Here is a 22,378-nt window from a genome sequence, read left to right as displayed (position 1 = left end):
GACCACCACAAGCCAGCCACCGATGACCAGACCACCACAAGCCAGCCAGCCACTAATGACCAGACCACCACAAGCCAGCCAGCCATTAATTACCAGACCACCACAAGCCAGCCAGCCATTAATTACCAGACCACAACAAGCCAGCCAGCAATTACCAGACCACCACAAGCCAGCCAGCCATTACCAGACCACCACAAGCCATTCACTAATGACCAGACCACCACAAGCCAGCCAGCCACTAATGACCAGACCACCACAAGCCAGCCAGCCACTAATTACCAGACCATAACAAACCAGCCAGCCATTACCAGACCACCACAAGCCAGCCAGCATTTACCAGACCACCACAAGCCAGTCAGCCATTAATTACCAGACCACCACAAGCCAGCCAGCCATTAATTACCAGACCACCACAAGCCAGCCATTAATTACCAGACCACCACAAGCCAGCCATTAATTACCAGACCACAACAAGCCAGCCATTAATTACAAGACCACCACAAGCCAGCCATTAATTACCAGACCACCACAAGCCAGCCAGCCACGAATTACCAGACCACCACAAGCCAGCCAGCCACTAATTACCAGACCACAACAAGCCAGCCAGCCATTACCAGACCACCACAAGCCATTCACTAATGACCAGACCACCACAAGCCAGCCAGCCACTAATTACCAGACCACCACAAGCCAGCCAGCCACTAATTACCAGACCATAACAAGCCAGCCAGCCATTACCAGACCACCACAAGCCAGCCAGCATTTACCAGACCACCACAAGCCAGTCAGCCATTAATTACCAGACCACCACAAGCCAGCCACTAATTACCAGACCACCACAAGCCAGCCATTAATTACCAGACCACAACAAGCCAGCCATTAATTACAAGACCACCACAAGCCAGCCATTAATTACCAGACCACCACAAGCCAGCCAGTCACTAATTACCAGGCCACCACAAGCCAGCCACCACTAATTACCAGACCACAACAAGCCAGCCAGCCATTACCAGACACCACAAGCCAGCCAGCATTTACCAGACCACCACAAGCCAGTCAGCCATTAATTACCAGACCACCACAAGCCAGCCAGTAATTACCAGACCACCACAAGCCAGCCATTAATTACCAGACCACAACAAGCCAGCCATTAATTACAAGACCACCACAAGCCAGCCATTAATTACCAGACCACCACAAGCCAACCACCACTAATTACCAGACCACAACAAGCCAGCCAGCCATTACCAGACCACCACAAGCCAGCCAGCATTTACCAGACCACCACAAGCCAGTCAGCCATTAATTACCAGACCACCACAAGCCAGCCACTAATTACCAGACCACCACAAGCCAGCCATTAATTACCAAACCACCACAAGCCAGCCAGCCATTAATTACCAGACCACCACAATTCAGCAAGCCATTAATTACCAGACCACCACAAGCCAGCCAGCCATTAATTACCAGACCACCACAAGCCAGCCAGCCATTAATTACCAGACCACCACAAGCCAGCCAGCCATTAATTACCAGACCACCACAAGCCAGCCAGCCATTAATTACCAGACCACCACAAACCAGCCAGCCATTAATTACCAGACCACCACAAGCCAGCCAGCCAACCACTAATTACCAGACCACCACAAGCCAGCCAGCCACTAATTACCTGACCACCACAAGCCAGCCAGCCACTAATTACCAGACCACCACAAGCCAGTCAGCCATTAATTACCAGACCACCACAAACCAGCCAGCCATTACCAGACCACCACAAGCCAGTCAGCCATTAATTACCAGACCAACACAAGCCAGCCAGCCATTAATTACCAGACCACCACAAGTCAGAGAAAAGCACAACTGTACAAAAACAACAACCAGCAAGTGTATCACTACAAATGAATGAAACCCATTCTTCACACATGCAGAGACACACACACACAAACAATACAGTCCCTGGGAGCTAATAGTCCAGAACAATGCTGTAGGAAAGAAAATACACACTATGTACACACACACACACACACACGACCCTGTCAACAGTTGAGGTGGTTTCCAGAGTGGTAACATCCACCCAGTGTAGAAGAAACTGCACTTATCAAGGCACATTTGAAGTCTCCCGGCAGCCCTGGACCAAACTACTCTTCTCTCTACTGCTCCAGAATTCTCTCTCTCTCTCATTCTCTCTTTTTTTTATTGAACCTTTATTTTACTCGGGAAGTCAGTTCAGAACAAATTATGATTTACAATGACGGCCTACACCGGCCAATCCCGGAGGAAGCTGTGCCAATTGTGTGCCGCCCTATGGGACTCCCAATCACGGTCGGTTGTGATACAGCCTGGAATCGAACCAGGGTGTCTGTAGTGATGCCTCTAGCACTGAGATGCAGTGCCTTAGACCGCTGCACCACTCGGTAGCTCTCCCTCTGGCCATCTTTCCACTGCGGCTCAATACTAGCCTTGTAAGGCACCATTGAGCAAAACCAATGCCTGGGCTTTGGAATGGACTGGGCTGGACCTGGGCCCTTACTGAGCCTAAGTCAAACTGATCCTGGTCCAAACATACAGGCAAAAGCGCATAATACATACACACACGCATGTGAACACACACTCATACAAGCAAACACGAACGCGGACACACACACCCACGAAAGCGGACACACACACACAGTCATTCAGCCGTGAAGGGTTCCTTTTTGACAAGTTTAAAATGGATACTTATATCCCTGATGGAAATCAGCAAAGAGGGCGAACAGCGGATGGGGTGCTGTGTCAGCACTCTGGCCTTCCCACAATCCCTTCCTGGTTGTGTTGGTTAGGCTGGGCTCAGGGTGAGCGAGAGGGGGACTAACTTCAAAGAGAGGAGAGGGGTGGAGAGAGAGAGAGATCTTGACCCGTATTGTAAAAGCATCTCAGAACATGAGGGCTGATCTACACTTACAAAAAAGGCTTCCAAAAGGGGTTCTGCGGCTAGGAGAACCCTTTTTGGTTCTGTGGAAAGGGTTCTATATGGAACCAAAATGGGCGATTCAAAGAGTTATCCTATGGGGACAGCCGAAGAACCCGTTTGGTTCTAGATAGCAAATTTTTTCTAAGAGTATAGATCAGATCTCACTTGTTCTTATACATCTCATTCATTATGATCTAAAAAGGCAAAACTGATCCTAGATCAGCACTTGGAGACTCTTTGTGAATACGGTCCTGGGCTGACTGTCTGGAACTAAACTCAAAGCAAAAACAGAAACGTCCCTTTTTCAGGACCCTGTCTTTCAAAGATAATTATTAAAAATCCAAATAACCTCACAGATCTTCACTGTAAAGGGTTTAAACACTTTCCCCATGCTTGTTCAATGAACCATAAACAATTAATGAACATGCACCTGTGGAACGGTCGTTAAGACACTAACAGCTTACAGACAGTAGGCAATTAACGTCACAGTTAAGAAAACCTAGGACACTGAAGAGGCCTTTCTACTGACTCTGAACCAAAAGAACGATGCCCAGGGGCCCTGCTCATCTGCATGAATGTGCCTTAGGCATGCTGCAAGGAGGCATGAGGACTGCAGATGTGGCCAGGCCAATAAATTGCAATGTCCGTACTGTGAGACGCCTAAGACAGCGCTACAGAGAGACAGGGTGGACAGCTGATTGTCCTCACAGTGGTAGACCACGTGTAACACGATCCTGTACTGAATTGGTACATTCGAACACCACACACCTGCGGGACAGGTACAGGATGGCAACAACAACTGCCCGAGTTACACCAGGAAGGCATAATCCCTCCATCAGTGCTCAGACTGTCCGCAATAGGCTGAGAGGCTGGACTGAGGGCTTGTAGGCCTGTTGTAAGGCAGGTCCTCACCAGACATCACCGGAAACAACGTCGTCTATGGCCACAAACCCATCATCGCTGGACCAGACAGGACTTGCAACAAGTGCTCTTTACTGACGAGTCGTGGTTTTGTCTCACCAGGGGTGATGGTCATCGGACTGAGCTTGTTGTCATTGCAGGCAATCTCAACGCTGTGCGTTACAGGGAAGACATCCTCCTCCCTCATGTGGTACCCTTCCTGCAGGCTCATCCTGACATGACCCTCCAGCAAGACAATGCCACCAGCCATACTGCTCGTTCTGTGCGTGATTTCCTGCAAGAGCCCAGATATCAATCCCACTGAGCACGTCTGGGACCTGTTGGATCGGAGTGTGAGAGCTAGGGCCATTCCACCCAGAAATGTCCATGAACTTGCAGGTGCCTTGGTGGAAGAGTGGGGTAACATCTCACAGCAAGATCTGGCAAATCTGGTGCAGTCCATGAGGAGGAGATGCACTGCAGTACTTAATGCAGCTGGTGGCCACACCAGATACTGACTGTCACTTTTAATTTTGACCCCCCCTTTGTTCAGGAACACATTATTCCATTTCTGTTAGTCACATGTCTGTGGAACTTGTTCAGTTTATGTCTCAGTTGTCGAATCTTGTTATGTTCATACAAATATTTAAACATGTTAAGTTTGCTGAAAACAAACACAGTTGACAGTGAGAGGACGTTTATTGTTTTGCTGAGTTTATGTTGAGACTGACTTCCCAGCATACAACTTGGCAATCACCTCACTAAACTATATTTAAAAAAAGGATCGATCTAGAATCTAAAATGGTTCTTTGGCTGTCCCCATAGGAGAAACCTTTGAAGAACCCTTTTTGGTTCCAGGGAGAACCATTTTTGGTTCCATGTAGAACCTTCTGTGGAAAAGGTCTTACCTGGAAACAAAAAGGGTTCTACTTGGAACCAAAAAGGGTTCTCCTATGGTGACAGCCGAAAAACCCCTACGGGTGTAGACTTATAGCCCTTTACCACAGCTCTAGGATCAGATCACCATTCTCTAAATGCTACCCTTAACTATCAGTGGGAGGAAAATAATATCTGACCTTGTATCAATGGTTAGTTGATTCAGCCTACTTTAAAGGGCTATTCCACTACCTGGATCCCAAATGCGATAGTACACGCACGGGGTGAAGTTCCCCCTAGGTAAAGAGCTAGGACCAGCAGCCCCTCCCCCAATCCTGACCTTGACCATTAGTGGGGGAAAATGTCAAACTGACCCAAGATCAGCATCTAGGGGCAACTCCACACTACACCATAACACACTGGCCAGCCACGCATGTAACTGTAAGAGTAATGAGTGAAATCCTACAAAGAAACATGGTAAAGTAGCCGAGCTGAGTTTGCTGGGAACTGTTAGTCTGTAGTCCACAGGAAAGGCTACAATATGTCTCTGCTATGTCACCCAGCAATGTGTAGTTATACAGACAGACCACAACCTGCTCATTCATATATATAATGAGGCCAATCAGGACCTGGAGCCATCTTTATGAAGCTCCAATGACTAGGCCTTAATCTGATTATGTGACACAATGCACACTAAGGACAAACAGATCCACTGACCCCTCAATGGGAATCAATGGGTCAGGGGACCTGCACAAAGCTCACACAACACATAGTCATTATGGAAAAAGCACTTTTGGGAATGAAAAGCTTTATTGCATTAAGTTAAATGAGAGACACACACTACTACTGCTACCAGACACCCAAAACAAGACACCCCAGGGCCAATCATGGAGAGAAGGAGGGAGGTGGAACTCTGAGAAAAACGGGCGGTCAAGAGTTCAAGACGTTGAAAAATAATGTGATAATCACTGAGTCATCTGTCCACATTCACAGTATTTAGCGAGCGAAAAGAGTTTCAGTTCCTGTCACACACAGACATCCACCATTTTGAATATCGTCATGTCCTTATAAACGCTTCATGATTCAAATTCCGACCACTTTATTGCGACATTACTGGCCAATTCAATAACTCCACAGACCTTCAGTTTCACCAAGAGACATTTTTTCTGTTCTATTCTGCACATTTACTGGTGCCACTCATATCAAATAATAAAATTGTCAGGATTTGGCCAGGGCTTTTGTCCCTGTGTTTTCCCTTGACCCCCATTATTGTTTGCACCTGAGTTTCCGTTACTGGTGCCACTCAATATAAAATGTCATATTAAATAATAAAATAAGTATAAAACAAAACAAAAAGCATATATATAAGTTGTCTGGACAGGCCAATGAGATCTGACTACGACCAGATGTTTTATTGGTGAAACACATAGTTTAACCATTGACCCACTACTGCCCTTAACTGCCCAGCAGCAGCCTCACTGATAACAATAAAACTCAACTCAAAAAGATCAGTTACACCACAGTCGCCTTGACAACCACTCACAGTAGGAACCCCAGCATGGGCCAATCGCATCGTTTGAAACCAGCGCACCCGAACCGTGAACAGCAGCAAATCTAAAGGAGAGCCCGTGGGGCTCTGGTCAGAAGTAGTGCACTGTGTGGGGAATAGGGTGTCATTTGGGACGTAGCCCAGGTCACACCATAGAGAATTAGCTTAGCCAACAGCACCACAATTAAAAGGACAGAGCACCACAATTAAAAAGCTTAATTACACCTCTATTCCCCCAGCAAGCCGGCAGCTGTGTTTATCCCTCTTTCACTCTCTTTGTCTCTGTCTCTCTTTGCCCAGTTTTAACACAACACAGAGACACCAGCCCAGGGAAATTAGGCTGAATTGTTTGGCTTGCCGACCTGGATAATAAGGCCTTTCTCAGGCCCAGAGGGCAGAGAGATGGAGAGAGAATGAGAGAGAGAGAGAAAGGAACAATAAACAAGAAAATGTCATATCTTAATTCTGAGTTTCTGCATCTCCAGAGCATGACCAGTTGTGACCATGCTTTCACCCACCCACATAATGACCCTGACACTGTAGTTCACACAAACCCTTGGGGAGACATTACAGTACGCTAGATCTGAAAACACTTAAAGACAGCCCTGCCTAATCTGTCTGAGCAATGGTTCGGAACGACCACTGTTTGGCACAAGGGGTCAAGTCATAATCGCCTCCAACACCAGCGAGAAATTCTCAGAACATTCCAATATTCCACCGGTTCTAATCATGGAGAACGCCAGCTAACGGAGAACGCGGCCAACACGTGCAGTGTCTGTTTAGGTTTACCAATCAGCGAGAGGAACTCCTGGCGTTGCCTGAACAAACACACAGTCAGGAGGGAACCCTGTTATGTAGCAGGTGGCCAGAGTAACCTACTCAGACCCTCTCACATCTCCTCCACTACAGGGTCTCCTAAGGCCGAGGTCACCTCCCCACGGACAACCTGCGCTAGTTTGCAGATGTCAACCCACGACACACACACACACACACACACACACACACACACACACACACACACACACACACACACACACACACACACACACACACACACACACACCTCTGCCTACTGCACGGAGTAACGGCCAATCAAAGGGTCTGTCAGCAGTTGCACTTGCTGAATAAATGATCCAGCCTTGACAGGAAATTCCAAGCAGCCTTTTTAATTCTGATCAGGCTTCAAGGAAGTGGAAAGAATAAAACACATCCATTATAATGACAGGAAGTCTGAGATCACATGGCCACCAGCTGGAGCCAACAGAGGGATCAAGGAACCAGGAGAAGAAGAAAAAAAAGGGAAGAGGGGGGAGGGTAAGGAGGACTAGAGCAGGGCTATATAAGGGTGATAGAACCGATGCTTTACATTACAGCTAGCTACCACAGTGGTATACAAATGCTAACACTATGCAGGCCTTGTTATGGGCTTGGTCCATATGGATATGTTTAGTGCTCTCTCTTGGTCTCCTTCTCTCATTCTCTCCCTCCCACTTTCTCGTCGGTCCTTCTCTCTCGATCTCTCACTGTCTCTTTCTCTCTCCCTATAATTGTCACGCCCTGACCTTAGAGAACTTTATTCTCTATTTTGGTTAGGTCAGGGTGTGACTAGGGTGGGTATTCTAGGTTCTTTATTTCTAGGTTGGCTTGGTATGGTTCCCAATCATAGGCAGCTGTCTATCGTTGTCTCTGATTGGGGATCATACTTAGGCAGCCTTTCCCACCTGTTGGTTGTGGGATCTTGTTTGTGTATAGTTGCCTTGAGCACTGCATAGCTTCACGCTCGTTTTGTTCTTTATTGTTTTTTGTCAGTTCACGTAATAAAGATGATGAACCCAAACCACGCTGCATTTTGGTCCGATTCTTACAACAACATTCGTGACAATCGTTTTCGGAGAGTTCTGGAGGAAGCAATCAAATTAGCAGGGCTCTGTGAGGACTCCTTTTTAACAAGGCCCTACATTTCTAAAATAATTGAAATTAGATGCTTTAAATATGATTGGGTTGAGTATTATATCCCAGCACATGTTAATAACAACGGCGAAGTAACAGTTGGAACATACTAAGGGAAAACTGTTGGTCACAAAGCAGTAACTAAGACAACTTCTTTAGTTGTGAATGTGAAATTACGTGGATGACAAATACTTCCTAAATCCCTAGCCACACCGTGCTGAGAATGATGAATAATGATATCTATAACAAATTAACAAATTAAGTATAATTAAATGAAATTGACCAATGTCGCATTAAATGTATCAAATATACCAAAACATTTTCTTTCAAATCTAATCCAGACTAAACATAATCCAAATGTAGTGTCTCAGTTTCGCATTCAGTCTGAGGAGACAGACAGACAGACAGACAGAGGAAGATACAGCGGGAGAGAGTCAGGCACTATTCCAGGTGATTCTCCCCTCCTCTGACAGTGGCAGCCATCTTGTACTACCAGACAATCAGTCTGCTTCCACCTAGAGCAGTCAATGTGGTGTCTGTTCTCTCTAACTCAGGCAGCTAGAGTAGACACTGACAAGCAGGCAGGCAGGCAGGCATCTCTTTTAAAAACCCTCCTGCTCTGTCTCTCTCGCTCTCTCTCTCTCCCCCTCCCCCTCTCTCTCTCTCCCCCTCCCTCCCTCTCTCTCTCTCCCCCTCCCTCTCTTTCTCCCCCCCTCCCTCTCTCTCTCTCCCCCTCCCTCCCTCTCTCTCTCTCCCCCTCCCTCTCTTTCTCCCCCTCCCCCTCTCTCTCTCCCCCTCCCTCCCTATCTCTTCCCCTCCCTCCCTCCCTCCTCTCTCTCCCCCTCCGTCCCTCTCTCTCTCCCCCCCTCTCTCTTCCCCTCCCTCTCTCTCTCCCCCCTCCCTCCTCTCTCTCTCTTAGCTCTCTCTCTCCCCCCTCTCTCTCCCCCCCTCTCCCCCTCTCTCTCCCCCTCCCTCCCTCTCTCCCCTCCCCCCTCTCTCTTCCCCTCCCTCTCTCTCTCTCCCCACTCCCTCCCTCTCTCTCCCCCCCTCCCCCTCTCTCTCTCTCCCCTCTCTCTCTCTCTCCCCCTCTCTCTCTCTCTCTCCCCCCCTCCTCCCTCTCTCTCTCCCCTCCCTCCCTCTCTCCCCCTCTCTCTCTCTCCCCCTCTCTCTCTCTCCCCCTCCCTCCCTCTCTCTCTCCCCTCCCTCTCTCTTCCCCTCCCTCTCTCTCTCTCCCACTCCCTCCCTCTCTCCCCTCCCCCCTCTCTCTCTCTCTCTCTCTCTCCCCTCTCTCTCTCCCCCTTCCTCCCTCTCTCTCCCCCTCCCTCCCTCTCTCTCCCCTCCCTCCTCTCTCTCCCCTCCCTCTCTCTCTCCCCCCCCTCCCTCTCTCTCCCCCTCTCTCTTCTCTCCCCCTCCCTCCCCCTCCCCTCCCCCTCCCCTCTCTCTCTCTCCCCTCCCCCTCTCTCTCTCCCCCTCCCTCCCTCTCTCTCCCCTCCCTCCCTCTCTCTCTCCCCTCTCCTCCCCCCCTCTCTCTCCCCTCAGTCTCTCTCTCTCCCTCCATCTCTCTCTCCCCCTCCCTCTCTCTCTCGCTCCCCCTCCCTCCCTCTCTCTCTCTCTCCCCCTCCCTCAACCCTGTCTCTCCCCCTCCCTCCCTCTCTCTCTCTCTCTCTCCCCCTCCCTCCCTCTCTCTCTCAGGGAATGGAGGGCTGTGCCAGTCAAATGGATTTAAAGCGCTCCAGGTTTTCAAAGCAGGTGGTAAAGCACACTACAGCAGTAATGACGATCAGATTAATGTGGACTCTGCTTTTGATGGTTTTAATGGAATCATAAAAACATTTAAAAGTGTATGTTGTTTTTTAGAGAGAAGGTTATAGAGAGGGAGCAATTGAGAGAACGGTAATGATAAAATACTCACAGGCACGTACACACAGGCGCACCTTACACCCTCACCCTCAGATAGATGGGTGATGGCCGTCTGAGTCTCTTTGCAGTACGACACCACCTCTCTGGGTAGGAAGTCTACCTGTGTGATCTTAGACACCCCCAGTCTATGTATCCTGCGCCTGGATGGAGACAGACAGGAAGTTGTGGGCCACAGAGCATTACACTGGGACATGTAATATGGTGATTCACTCCTTTTATGTCTGCAGTACCTCATCGGGGCTTCATTCAGTAGGGCATCATGTTGTGGAACATTCAGAGATGTGAAACATGTTGCGTAGAGCCAGGGGTGCAACTTTGGTTTTAGAAGTGGGGGATAAACACTCCAAACAGCCTACCCGACCGCTCGGAGGAGTCCGCATGGTCCTAAAGCACAGAGTGGCCTTGTTTTGTATCACATTACAATTATAAATGCAATTTCAGAATGTGTCCGTCCCCCCCGTCCCCAGTGAAAGTTGCACACCTGCGTAGAGCAGACATGTCAATGTGATAATGTAGAGTAAGGACTCAAGTAGGAGCTCTGTTAATGGCATTTCTATATGCAATGTTCTGCGTGTTTCACATCTCTGAATACGCCCCTGGTGTTCAGACAGCCAGTCTGATTGAACCACACAGACCCACGAGGAGCTAGGATAAAGAGAAGGAAAAAGAGAAGGCGAGAGAGGAGAGGAACCGGTAAGTACGCTAGCTCGGACTCAGCCTGCAGCTGCAGAACAGTGTCCCGCTGCAGGGTCCTCGGGTGGGCAGAAGGGGGCGCAAGGGAGGAAGGGAGAAAACATGCCAGGATAGGAGGTTAGCCACTGCAGTAACTCATAGATAAGTGCCATTTCTTTTCAATAGGATTTTCCCATTCATGACTTGGAATTTCAAATAAATTCATTGATTGACTGAATTTCAACAGAATTGACAAACAACACACACACACAACGGAATAACTTTAGACACAAATAAACATGCAACAACATTGAGAAAGGGAAAACATAATCATTTGGTGTAACAAGGGGACATGACTGTTGGGCAATTCAATGTGGAAGATGTTCACATTTTTAAATGTGTGTATGTATGTATATATACAGTGCTTTGCGATAGTATTCGGCCCCCTTGAACTTTGCGACCTATTGCCACATTTCAGGCTTCAAACATAAAGATATAAAACTGTATTTTTTTGTGAAGAATCAACAACAAGTGGGACACAATCATGAAGTGGAACGACATTTATTGGATATTTCAAACAAATCAAAAACTGAAAAATTGGGCGTGCAAAATTATTCAGCCCCCTTAAATTAATAATTTGTAGCTCAGGCATGCTGCAAGGAGGCATGAGAACTGCAGATGTGGCCAGGGCAATAAATTGCAATGTCCGTACTGTGAAACGCCTAAGACAGCACTACAGGGAGACAGGACGGACAGCTGATTGTCCTCGCAGTGGTAGACCACGTGTAACACGATCCTGTACTGAATTGGTACATTCGAACACCACACACCTGCGGTACAGGTACAGGATGGCAACAACAACTGCCCGAGTTACACCAGGAAGGCATAATCCCTCCATCAGTGCTCAGACTGTCCGCAATAGGCTGAGAGGCTGGACTGAGGGCTTGTAGGCCTGTTGTAAGGCAGGTCCTCACCAGACATCACAGGCAACAACGTCGATTATGGGCACAAACCCACCATCGCTGACCAGACAGGGCTGGCAAAAAGTGTTCTTCACTGACAAGTCGTGGTTTTGTCTCACCAGGGGGGGACGGTCAGATTTGCGTTTATCGTCTGAGGAATGAGCATTACACCGAGACCTGTACTCTGGAGCGGGATCGATTTGGAGGTGGAGGGTCCGTCATGGTCTGGGGCAGTGTGTCACAGCATCATCGGACTGAGCTTGTTGTCATTGCAGGCAATCTCAACCCTGTGCGTTACAGGGAAGACATCCTTCTCCCTCATGTGGTACCCTTCCTGCAGGCTCATCCTGACATGATCCTCCAGCAAGACAATGCCACCAGCCATACTGCTCATTCTGTGCGTGATTTCCTGCAAGGCAGGAATGTCAGTGTTCTGCCTTGGCCAGCAAAGAGCACGGATATCAATCCCACTGAGCACGTCTGGGACCTGTTGGATCGGAGGGTGAGGGCTAGGGCCAATCCCCCCAGAAATGTCCATGAACTTACAAGTTCCTTGGTGGAAGAGTGTGGTAACATTTCACAGCAAGACCTGGCAAATCTGGTGCAGGCCATGAGGAGGAGATGCACTGCAGTACTTAATGCAACTGGTGGCCACACCAGATACTGATTGTAATTTTTTATTTTGACCACTCCACTCCCCTCCCTTTGTTCAGGGACACATTATTCCATTTCTGTTAGTCACATGTCTGTGGAACATGTTCAGTTTATGTCTCAGTTGTTGAATATTTTATGTTCATACAAATATTTACACATGTTAAGTTTGGAGAAAATAAACGCAGGTGACAGTGTGAGGACGTTTATTTTTTTTGCTGAGTTTAGTAAACAAAAAAAGTGTTAAACAAATCAAAACATATTTTAATTTTAGATTCTTCAAAGTAGCGACCCTTATGCCTTGATGACAGCTTTGCACACTTTTGGCATTCTCTCAACCAGCTTCATGAGGAATGCTTTTCCAACCGACTTGAAGGAGTTCCTACATATGCTGAGCACTTGTTGGCTGATTTTCTTTAACTCTGCAGTTCAACTCATCCCAAACAATCTCAATTGGGTTGAGATTGGGTGATTGTGGAGGCCAGGTCATCTTATACAGCAATCCATCACTCTCCTTGGTCAAATATCCCTTACAAATTGTCCTGAAAAACAAATGATAGTCCCACTAAGCACAAACCAGATGGGATGGCGTATCACTGCAGAATGCTGTGGTAGCCATGCTGGTTAAGTGTGCCTTGAATTTTAAATAAATCACAGACAGCATCACCAGCAAAGCACCCCCACACCATCATACCTCCTCCATGCTTCACGGGGGGAACCACACATTTAGAGATAATCTGTTCACCTCCTCTGCAGCTCACAAACACAGGGCGGTTGGAACAAAAAATCTCAAATTTGGACTCATCAAACCAACGGAAAGATTTCCACCGGTCTAATATCTTTTGCTTGTGTTTCTTGGCCCAAGCAAGTCTCTTCCTCTTATTGGTGTCCTTTAGTAGTGGTTTCTTTGCTGCAATTCGACCATGAAGGTTTGAATCACACAGTCCCCTCTGAACAGTTGATGTTGAGATGCGTCTGTTACTTGAACTCTGTGAAGCATTTATTTGGGCTGCAATCTGAGGTGCAGTTAACTCTAATGAACTTATCCTCTGCAGCAGAGGTAACTCTGGGTTTTCAAATTCCTGTGGTGGCCCTCATGAGAGACAGTTTCACCATAGAGCTTGATGGTTTTTGCGACTGCACTTGAAGAAGCTTTCAAAGTTATTTAAATTTTCCGGATTGACCTTCATATCTTAAAGTAATGATGGACTGTCGTTTGTCTTTGCTTATTTGAGCTGTTCTTGCCATAATATGGACTTGGTCTTTTACCAAATAGAGTTATCTTCTGTATACCACCCCTACCTTGTCACAACACAACTGATGCTCAATCGGATTAAGAAGGATAGAAATTCCGCAAATTAACTTTGAACAAGGCACACCTGTTAATTGAAATGCATTCCAGGTGACTACCTCATGAAGCTGGTTGAGAGAATGACAAGAGTGTGCAGAGCTGTCATCAAGGCAAAGGGTGGCTACTTTGAAGAATCTCAAATATAAAAAATATTTGGATTTGTTTAAAAATGTTTTAGTTATTACATGAATCCACGTGTTATTTAATAGTGTTGATGTCTTCATTATTATTCTACAATGTAGAAAATAGTTTTAAAAAAGAAACAAAAAGAAAATACCTTGAATGAGTCCAAACTTTTGACTGGTCCTGTATATGACACCAATGTGTCATGTATTAAGAATATATTATATTTATATATCATTCATGATAAAGCTGTGTTTGCTTTTGTCTGTGGAACCATCATTCAGTTCTGCTTACAGTATAAACAAACTGGAGCTCTCTCTAAAGTTCTCCCCCAAAGTGCAAATTGTGACCGGGTAGCTAGCGTTGACCCGCTAAACTTCTCAATGATACGTTTCAGGAATGGTGAACATGTCCATAACACTTTAACGGACACATAATTCCAGTAGAGCGCCGTAAAGCGTCAACCGCGGTGCCCACCCTGACAGACTGACTGTCTGAACTGGGATGACACCCTGAAGGACTCTATTGTCAGTCCCATCACAGAGAAATGATTTCCATTGACCCATGCAAGTAGAAATCTTTCAAGCCAGTGATTTAGGGAAACAGCGGGCGTCAGGCAGCCGTCACCCAGGAGGTAAGGAACAACCCTTCATAGCTTTTTTTTAAACACACCTGCCATAATATTTTCTTCCTGTCTGTATCACTGTGTCTTTCTGTCTGTCTGTTTGTGTGTCTTGTCTCTAGGCAACAAGCTTGGGCCATTGCTTGCTTTGAGTGGGAAATGTTACCCGTCGCTCTGAGCCTGATGCTTACTAATGCCAGACAATGCTGACTTGAGATGGGACACAGTCATAAATGGACACACTCAACATGGCCAACACATCATGCCTAATGGGGACAGCAGCCTCACACACCAGAGGAGGTTGGTTGGTTGGACTTATAGGAGGACAGGTTCATAGTAGGGTTCCATGTGTTTGAAGTGTTTCATAACGTTCCATTTATTCCATTCCAGCCATAGCAATGACCCTGTCCTCTTATATATCCAAACACCAGCCTCCTCTGAAACACACTGTATTCACATCGGCAAAGGCAGCCTGCTTAGCTAACAGATGACAGAGTCAAATAATGATTGATAGAGATTGTATTCTATTGCAGTTCTAGTGGTTCTTCTCAGTGACAGAAATCTGACACAATTGGACCAGTGTCTGTATATATTCCTCTGTTCCCCCCAATGTCTTTGTGTGGGACTGTTTTGTTACATGTTTTGTATTGACGCGCTAAGCTGGTTTTTCCCCCAGGTACAATGTTTCAACCCGGAGTATGTTTAATTGTTAACCATTTTTCCTTATTTGTGACTGTGTCGCGCTTTGCACTTTTGCCATTGGCTGGAGGTTTGTTGGACACTGCTGCATCCGTCTGTTGTTTGCTTCTGCCGAATAAAGTGTGCGCCTGATCACAACTCTCTGCTCTCCTGCACCTGACTTCAACACCAGTAGATCACAACTCTCTGCTCTCCTGCACCTGACTTCAACACCAGTAGATCACAACTCTCTGCTCTCCTGCACCTGACTTCAACACCAGTAGATCACAACTCTCTGCTCTCCTGCACCTGACTTCAACACCAGTAGATCACAACTCTCTGCTCTCCTGCACCTGACTTCTACACCAGTAGATCACAACTCTCTGCTCTCCTGCACCTGACTTCAACACCAGTAGATCACAACTCTCTGCTCTCCTGCACCTGACTTCTACACCAGTAGATCACAACTCTCTGCTCTCCTGCACCTGACTTCTACACCAGTAGATCACAACTCTCTGCTCTCCTGCACCTGACTTCTACACCAGTAGATCACAACTCTCTGCTCTCCTGCACCTGACTTCAACACCAGTAGATCACAACTCTCTGCTCTCCTGCACCTGACTTCTACACCAGTAGATCACAACTCTCTGCTCTCCTGCACCTGACTTCAACACCAGTAGATCACAACTCTCTGCTCTCCTGCACCTGACTTCTACACCAGTAGATCACAACTCTCTGCTCTCCTGCACCTGACTTCTACACCAGTAGATCACAACTTTCTGCTCTCCTGCACCTGACTTCTACACCAGTAGATCACAACTCTCTGCTCTCCTGCACCTGACTTCAACACCAGTAGATCACAACTCTCTGCTCTCCTGCACCTGATCTTCTGCTCTCCTGCACACCAGTAGATCACAACTCTCTGCTCTCCTGCACCTGACTTCAACACCAGTAGATCACAACTCTCTGCTCTCCTGCACCTGACTTCAACACCAGTAGATCACAACTCTCTGCTCTCCTGCACCTGACTTCTACACCAGTAGATCACAACTCTCTGCTCTCCTGCACCTGACTTCAACACCAGTAGATCACAACTCTCTGCTCTCCTGCACCTGACTTCAACACCAGTAGATCACAACTCTCTGCTCTCCTGCACCTGACTTCTACACCAGTAGAGCACAACTCTCTGCTCTCCTGCACCTGACTTCTACACCAGTAGAGCACAACTCTCTGCTCTCCTGCACCTGACTTCTACACCAGTAGATCACAACTCTCTGCTCTCCTGCACCTGACTTCAACACCAGTAGATCACAACTCTCTGCTCTCCTGCACCTGACTTCAACACCAGTAGATCACAACTCTCTGCTCTCCTGCACCTGACTTCAACACCAGTAGAGCACAACTCTCTGCTCTCCTGCACCTGACTTCAACACCAGTAGATCACAACTCTCTGCTCTCCTGCACCTGACTTCAACACCAGTAGAGCACAACTCTCTGCTCTCCTGCACCTGACTTCAACACCAGTAGATCACAACTCTCTGCTCTCCTGCACCTGACTTCAACACCAGTAGATCACAACTCTCTGCTCTCCTGCACCTGACTTCTACACCAGTAGATCACAACTCTCTGCTCTCCTGCACCTGTACACAACTTCAACACCAGTAGATCACAACTCTCTGCTCTCCTGCACCTGACTTCAACACCAGTAGATCACAACTCTCTGCTCTCCTGCACCTGACTTCTACACCAGTAGATCACAACTCTCTGCTCTCCTGCACCTGACTTCTACACCAGTAGATCACAACTCTCTGCTCTCCTGCACCTGACTTCAACACCAGTAGATCACAACTCTCTGCTCTCCTGCACCTGACTTCAACACCAGTAGATCACAACTCTCTGCTCTCCTGCACCTGACTTCAACACCAGTAGATCACAACTCTCTGCTCTCCTGCACCTGACTTCAACACCAGTAGAGCACAACTCTCCTGCACCTGACTTCAACACCAGTAGATCACAACTCTCTGCTCTCCTGCACCTGACTTCTACACCAGTAGATCACAACTCTCTGCTCTCCTGCACCTGACTTCTACACCAGTAGATCACAACTCTCTGCTCTCCTGCACCTGACTTCAACACCAGTAGATCACAACTCTCTGCTCTCCTGCACCTGACTTCAACACCAGTAGATCACAACTCTCTGCTCTCCTGCACCTGACTTCAACACCAGTAGATCACAACTCTCTGCTCTCCTGCACCTGACTTCTACACCAGTAGATCACAACTCTCTGCTCTCCTGCACCTGACTTCTACACCAGTAGATCACAACTCTCTGCTCTCCTGCACCTGACTTCAACACCAGTAGATCACAACTCTCTGCTCTCCTGCACCTGACTTCAACACCAGTAGATCACAACTCTCTGCTCTCCTGCACCTGACTTCTACACCAGTAGATCACAACTCTCTGCTCTCCTGCACCTGACTTCAACACCAGTAGATCACAACTCTCTGCTCTCCTGCACCTGACTTCTACACCAGTAGATCACAACTCTCTGCTCTCCTGCACCTGACTTCAACACCAGTAGATCACAACTCTCTGCTCTCCTGCACCTGACTTCAACACCAGTAGATCACAACTCTCTGCTCTCCTGCACCTGACTTCAACACCAGTAGATCACAACTCTCTGCTCTCCTGCACCTGACTTCTACACCAGTAGATCACAACTCTCTGCTCTCCTGCACCTGACTTCAACACCAGTAGATCACAACTCTCTGCTCTCCTGCACCTGACTTCTACACCAGTAGATCACAACTCTCTGCTCTCCTGCACCTGACTTCAACACCAGTAGATCACAACTCTCTGCTCTCCTGCACCTGACTTCAACACCAGTAGATCACAACTCTCTGCTCTCCTGCACCTGACTTCTACACCAGTAGATCACAACTCTCTGCTCTCCTGCACCTGACTTCTACACCAGTAGAGCACAACTCTCTGCTCTCCTGCACCTGACTTCAACACCAGTAGAGCACAACTCTCTGGTCTCCTGCACCTGACTTCTACACCAGTAGAGCACAACTCTCTGGTCTCCTGCACCTGACTTCTACACCAGTAGAGCACAACTCTCTGCTCTCCTGCACCTGACTTCAACACCAGTAGAGCACAACTCTCTGGTCTCCTGCACCTGACTTCTACACCAGTAGAGCACAACTCTCTGGTCTCCTGCACCTGACTTCAACACCAGTAGAGCACAACTCTCTGGTCTCCTGCACCTGACTTCTACACCAGTAGAGCACAACTCTCTGGTCTCCTGCACCTGACTTCTACACCAGTAGAGCACAACTCTCTGGTCTCCTGCACCTGACTTCAACACCAGTAGAGCACAACTCTCTGCTCTCCTGCACCTGACTTCAACACCAGTAGATCACAACTCTCTGCTCTCCTGCACCTGACTTCTACACCAGTAGAGCACAACTCTCTGCTCTCCTGCACCTGACTTCTACACCAGTAGATCACAACTCTCTGCTCTCCTGCACCTGACTTCAATACCAGTAGATCACAACTCTCTGCTCTCCTGCACCTGACTTCAACACCAGTAGATCACAACTCTCTGCTCTCCTGCACCTGACTTCAACACCAATAGATCACAACTCTCTGCTCTCCTGCACCTGACTTAAACACCAGTAGATCACAACTCTCTGCTCTCCTGCACCTGACTTCAACACCAGTAGATCACAACTCTCTGCTCTCCTGCACCTGACTTCAACACCAGTAGAGCACAACTTTCTGCTCTCCTGCACCTGACTTCTACACTAGTAGAGCACAACTCTCTGCTCTCCTGCACCTGACTTCAACACCAGTAGAGCACAACTCTCTCGTCTCCTGCACCTGACTTCAACACCAGTAGAGCACAACTCTCTGGTCTCCTGCACCTGACTTCAACACCAGTAGAGCACAACTCTCTGCTCTCATGCACCTGACTTCAACACCAGTAGAGCACAACTCTCTGCTCTCCTGCACCCGACTTCAACACCTGTAGTGCACAACTCTCTGCTCTCCTGCACCTGACTTCAACACCAGTAGTGCACAACTCTCTGCTCTCCTGCACCTGACTTCAACACCAGTAGTGCATACGCTGACACCTTAATGCATCATATGATGCATTTTGCATGTAGCATTCCATAAAGCCAAAGGGGCCTATAATACTACAGTAATACTACTTTAATACTACTGAATCTAAACAGTCAAGGATTTTCTGTCAGAAATCAAATCAAATCAAATTTTATTTGTCACATGATGTGATGATTTGAAATCATCCATCACATCAGCGATGTTAAGAACTATACTCATTATATTATCATCTAGTCAATATTCCAGTTTATCTTGGCCTGGCCTTAGTTTGGGTCAGTAACTCCAACTCAGCCATATGTTACAATAAATTATACAATGGGTGGGTCTAATCCTGAATGCTGATTGGTTAAAACGGCATTCCAGCCGGTGTCTATTCCACAAGTTACCACCAACTAAACCACTGGCTAAATCTATGACATAGTCTTGGGCCTAACAATACCTGTGGCAATAAATCCTCTAAACACTGGCTTCTCGGGCATTATCACTTAATTATACAACGGGTGGGTCTAATCCTGAATGCTGCTTGTTTAAAAATGCAGTATAATAACAGTAATATAAACAAGATGGCAGCTAGCTGCCGGCTGATTGCCCATCGGCTGAGTCCTGGCTTCTCGTCTCACTGGGGATGCTGTGTCGGCTCACTCATTTGGATGGGGACTAAATAATGAAAATAACACGTTTCCAACATTAAAGGTTGCAGCGGATTAGCTGGTCAACCCAAGCAATGCCAATGAGAGAGGTGCCCAAAAGTAAAAACAGGGTGAAATGGTTAAAAGCAAATGGGTGATGAAAAATAATGATCAAATAAAAATTTTAAAACGGGACAGAAAGTCAAATGGATTGCTCATTTACCATTCAAGTCAAATGGATTGCTCATTTACCATTCAAGTCAAATGGATTGCTCATTTACCATTCAAGTCAAATGGATTGCTCATTTACCATTCAAGTCAAATGGATTGCTCATTTACCATTCAAGTCAAATGGATTGCTCATTTACCATTCAAGTCAAATGGATTGCTCATTTAACATTCAAGTCAAATGGATTGCTCATTTACCATTCAAGTCAAATGGATTGCTCATTTACCATTCAAGTCAAATGGATTGCTCATTTAACATTCAAGTCAAATGGATTGCTCATTTACCATTCAAGTCAAATGGATTGCTCATTTACCATTCAAGTCAAATGGATTGCTCATTTACCATTCAAGTCAAATGGATTGCTCATTTAACATTCAAGTCAAATGGATTGCTCATTTACCATTCAAGTCAAATGGATTGCTCATTTACCATTCAAGTCAAATGGATTGCTCATTTAACATTCAAGTCAAATGGATTGCTCATTTACCATTCAAGTCAAATGGATTGCTCATTTACCATTCAAGTCAAATGGATTGCTCATTTAACATTCAAGTCAAATGGATTGCTCATTTACCATTCAAGTCAAATGGATTGCTCATTTACCATTCAAGTCAAATGGATTGCTCATTTACCATTCAAGTCAAATGGATTGCTCATTTACCATTCAAGTCAAATGGATTGCTCATTTACCATTCAAGTCAAATGGATTGCTCATTTACCATTCAAGTCAAATGGATTGCTCATTTAACATTCAAGTCAAATGGATTGCTCATTTACCATTCAAGTCAAATGGATTGCTCATTTACCATTCAAGTCAAATGGATTGCTCATTTACCATTCAAGTCAAATGGATTGCTCATTTACCATTCAAGTCAAATGGATTGCTCATTTAACATTCAAGTCAAATGGATTGCTCATTTACCATTCAAGTCAAATGGATTGCTCATTTAACATTCAAGTCAAATGGATTGCTCATTTACCATTCAAGTCAAATGGATTGCTCATTTACCATTCAAGTCAAATGGATTGCTCATTTATGGCTTTCAATGGTCATTGGTAGGTTAATTAACAAAAGCCACTCTTGTACAATAACCAAAAAGTAATATTGCAATAGGATGTTGTTACAAATTTGTACCACTAGAGAACATTGACAAATACCTTTTTACATGTACAGTATTTGGGCAGTGGTGTAAAGTACTTAAGTAAAAATACTTTAAAGTACTACTTATGTTGTTTTTTGGGCTATCTGCACTTTACTATTGATATGTTTGACTACTTTTACTTCACTACATTCATAAAGAAAATAATGTACTTTTTACACCATACATTGTCTGTAACACCCAAAAGTACTCGTTTCATTTAGAATGTTAGCAGGACAGAAACATGGTCCAATTCACACACTTATCAACAGAACATCCCTGGTCATCCCTACTGCCTCTGATCTGACAGACTCACTAAACAGAGAACATCCCTGGTCATCCCTACTGCCTCTGATCTGGTGGACTCACTAAACAGAGAACATCCCTGGTCATCCCTACTGCCTCTGATCTGACAGACTCACTAAGCAGAGAACATCCCTGGTCATCCCTACTGCCTCTGATCTGACAGACTCACTAAACAGAGAACATCCCTGGTCATCCCTACTGCCTCTGATCTGGTGGACTCACTAAACAGAGAACATCCCTGGTCATCCCTACTGCCTCTGATCTGCTGGACTCACTAAACAGAGAACATCCCTGGTCATCACTACTGCCTCTGATCTGACAGACTCACTAAACAGAGAACATCCCTGGTCATCCCTACTGCCTCTGATCTGACAGACTCACTAAACAGAGAACATCCCTGGTCATCCCTACTACCTCTGATCTGGTGGACTCACTAAACAGAACATCCCTGGTCATCCCTACTACCTCTGATCTGGTGGACTCACTAAACAGAGAACATCCCTGGTCATCCCTACTACCTCTGATCTGGTGGACTCACTAAACAGAGAACATCCCTGGTCATCCCTACTACCTATGGTCTGGTGGACTCACTAAACAGAGAACATCCCTGGTCATCCCTACTGCCTCTGATCTGGTGGACTCACTAAACAGAGAACATCCCTGGTTATCCCTACTACCTCTAATCTGGTGGACTCACTAAACAGAGAACATCCCTGGTCATCCCTACTGCCTCTGATCTGGTGGA

At 46.6% G+C, this 22,378-nt stretch overlaps 1 pseudogene; it reads right to left on the bottom strand.

Annotated features, from left to right (window-relative positions):
• The window catches only part of LOC135553276 (cytoplasmic dynein 1 intermediate chain 1-like), a 134,006-nt pseudogene extending 119,249 nt beyond the window's left edge, over positions 1-14,757 (bottom strand).
• Between the last annotated feature and the right edge of the window lie 7,621 nt (positions 14,758-22,378).

The sequence above is a fragment of the Oncorhynchus masou genome, chromosome 13 (assembly GCF_036934945.1).
Source record: "Oncorhynchus masou masou isolate Uvic2021 chromosome 13, UVic_Omas_1.1, whole genome shotgun sequence".
In the NCBI taxonomy this organism is placed as follows: Eukaryota; Metazoa; Chordata; class Actinopteri; order Salmoniformes; family Salmonidae; genus Oncorhynchus; species Oncorhynchus masou.
The sequence above is the reverse complement of the archived record's forward strand: the minus strand, read 5'-3'. Positions and strand labels throughout refer to the sequence as shown.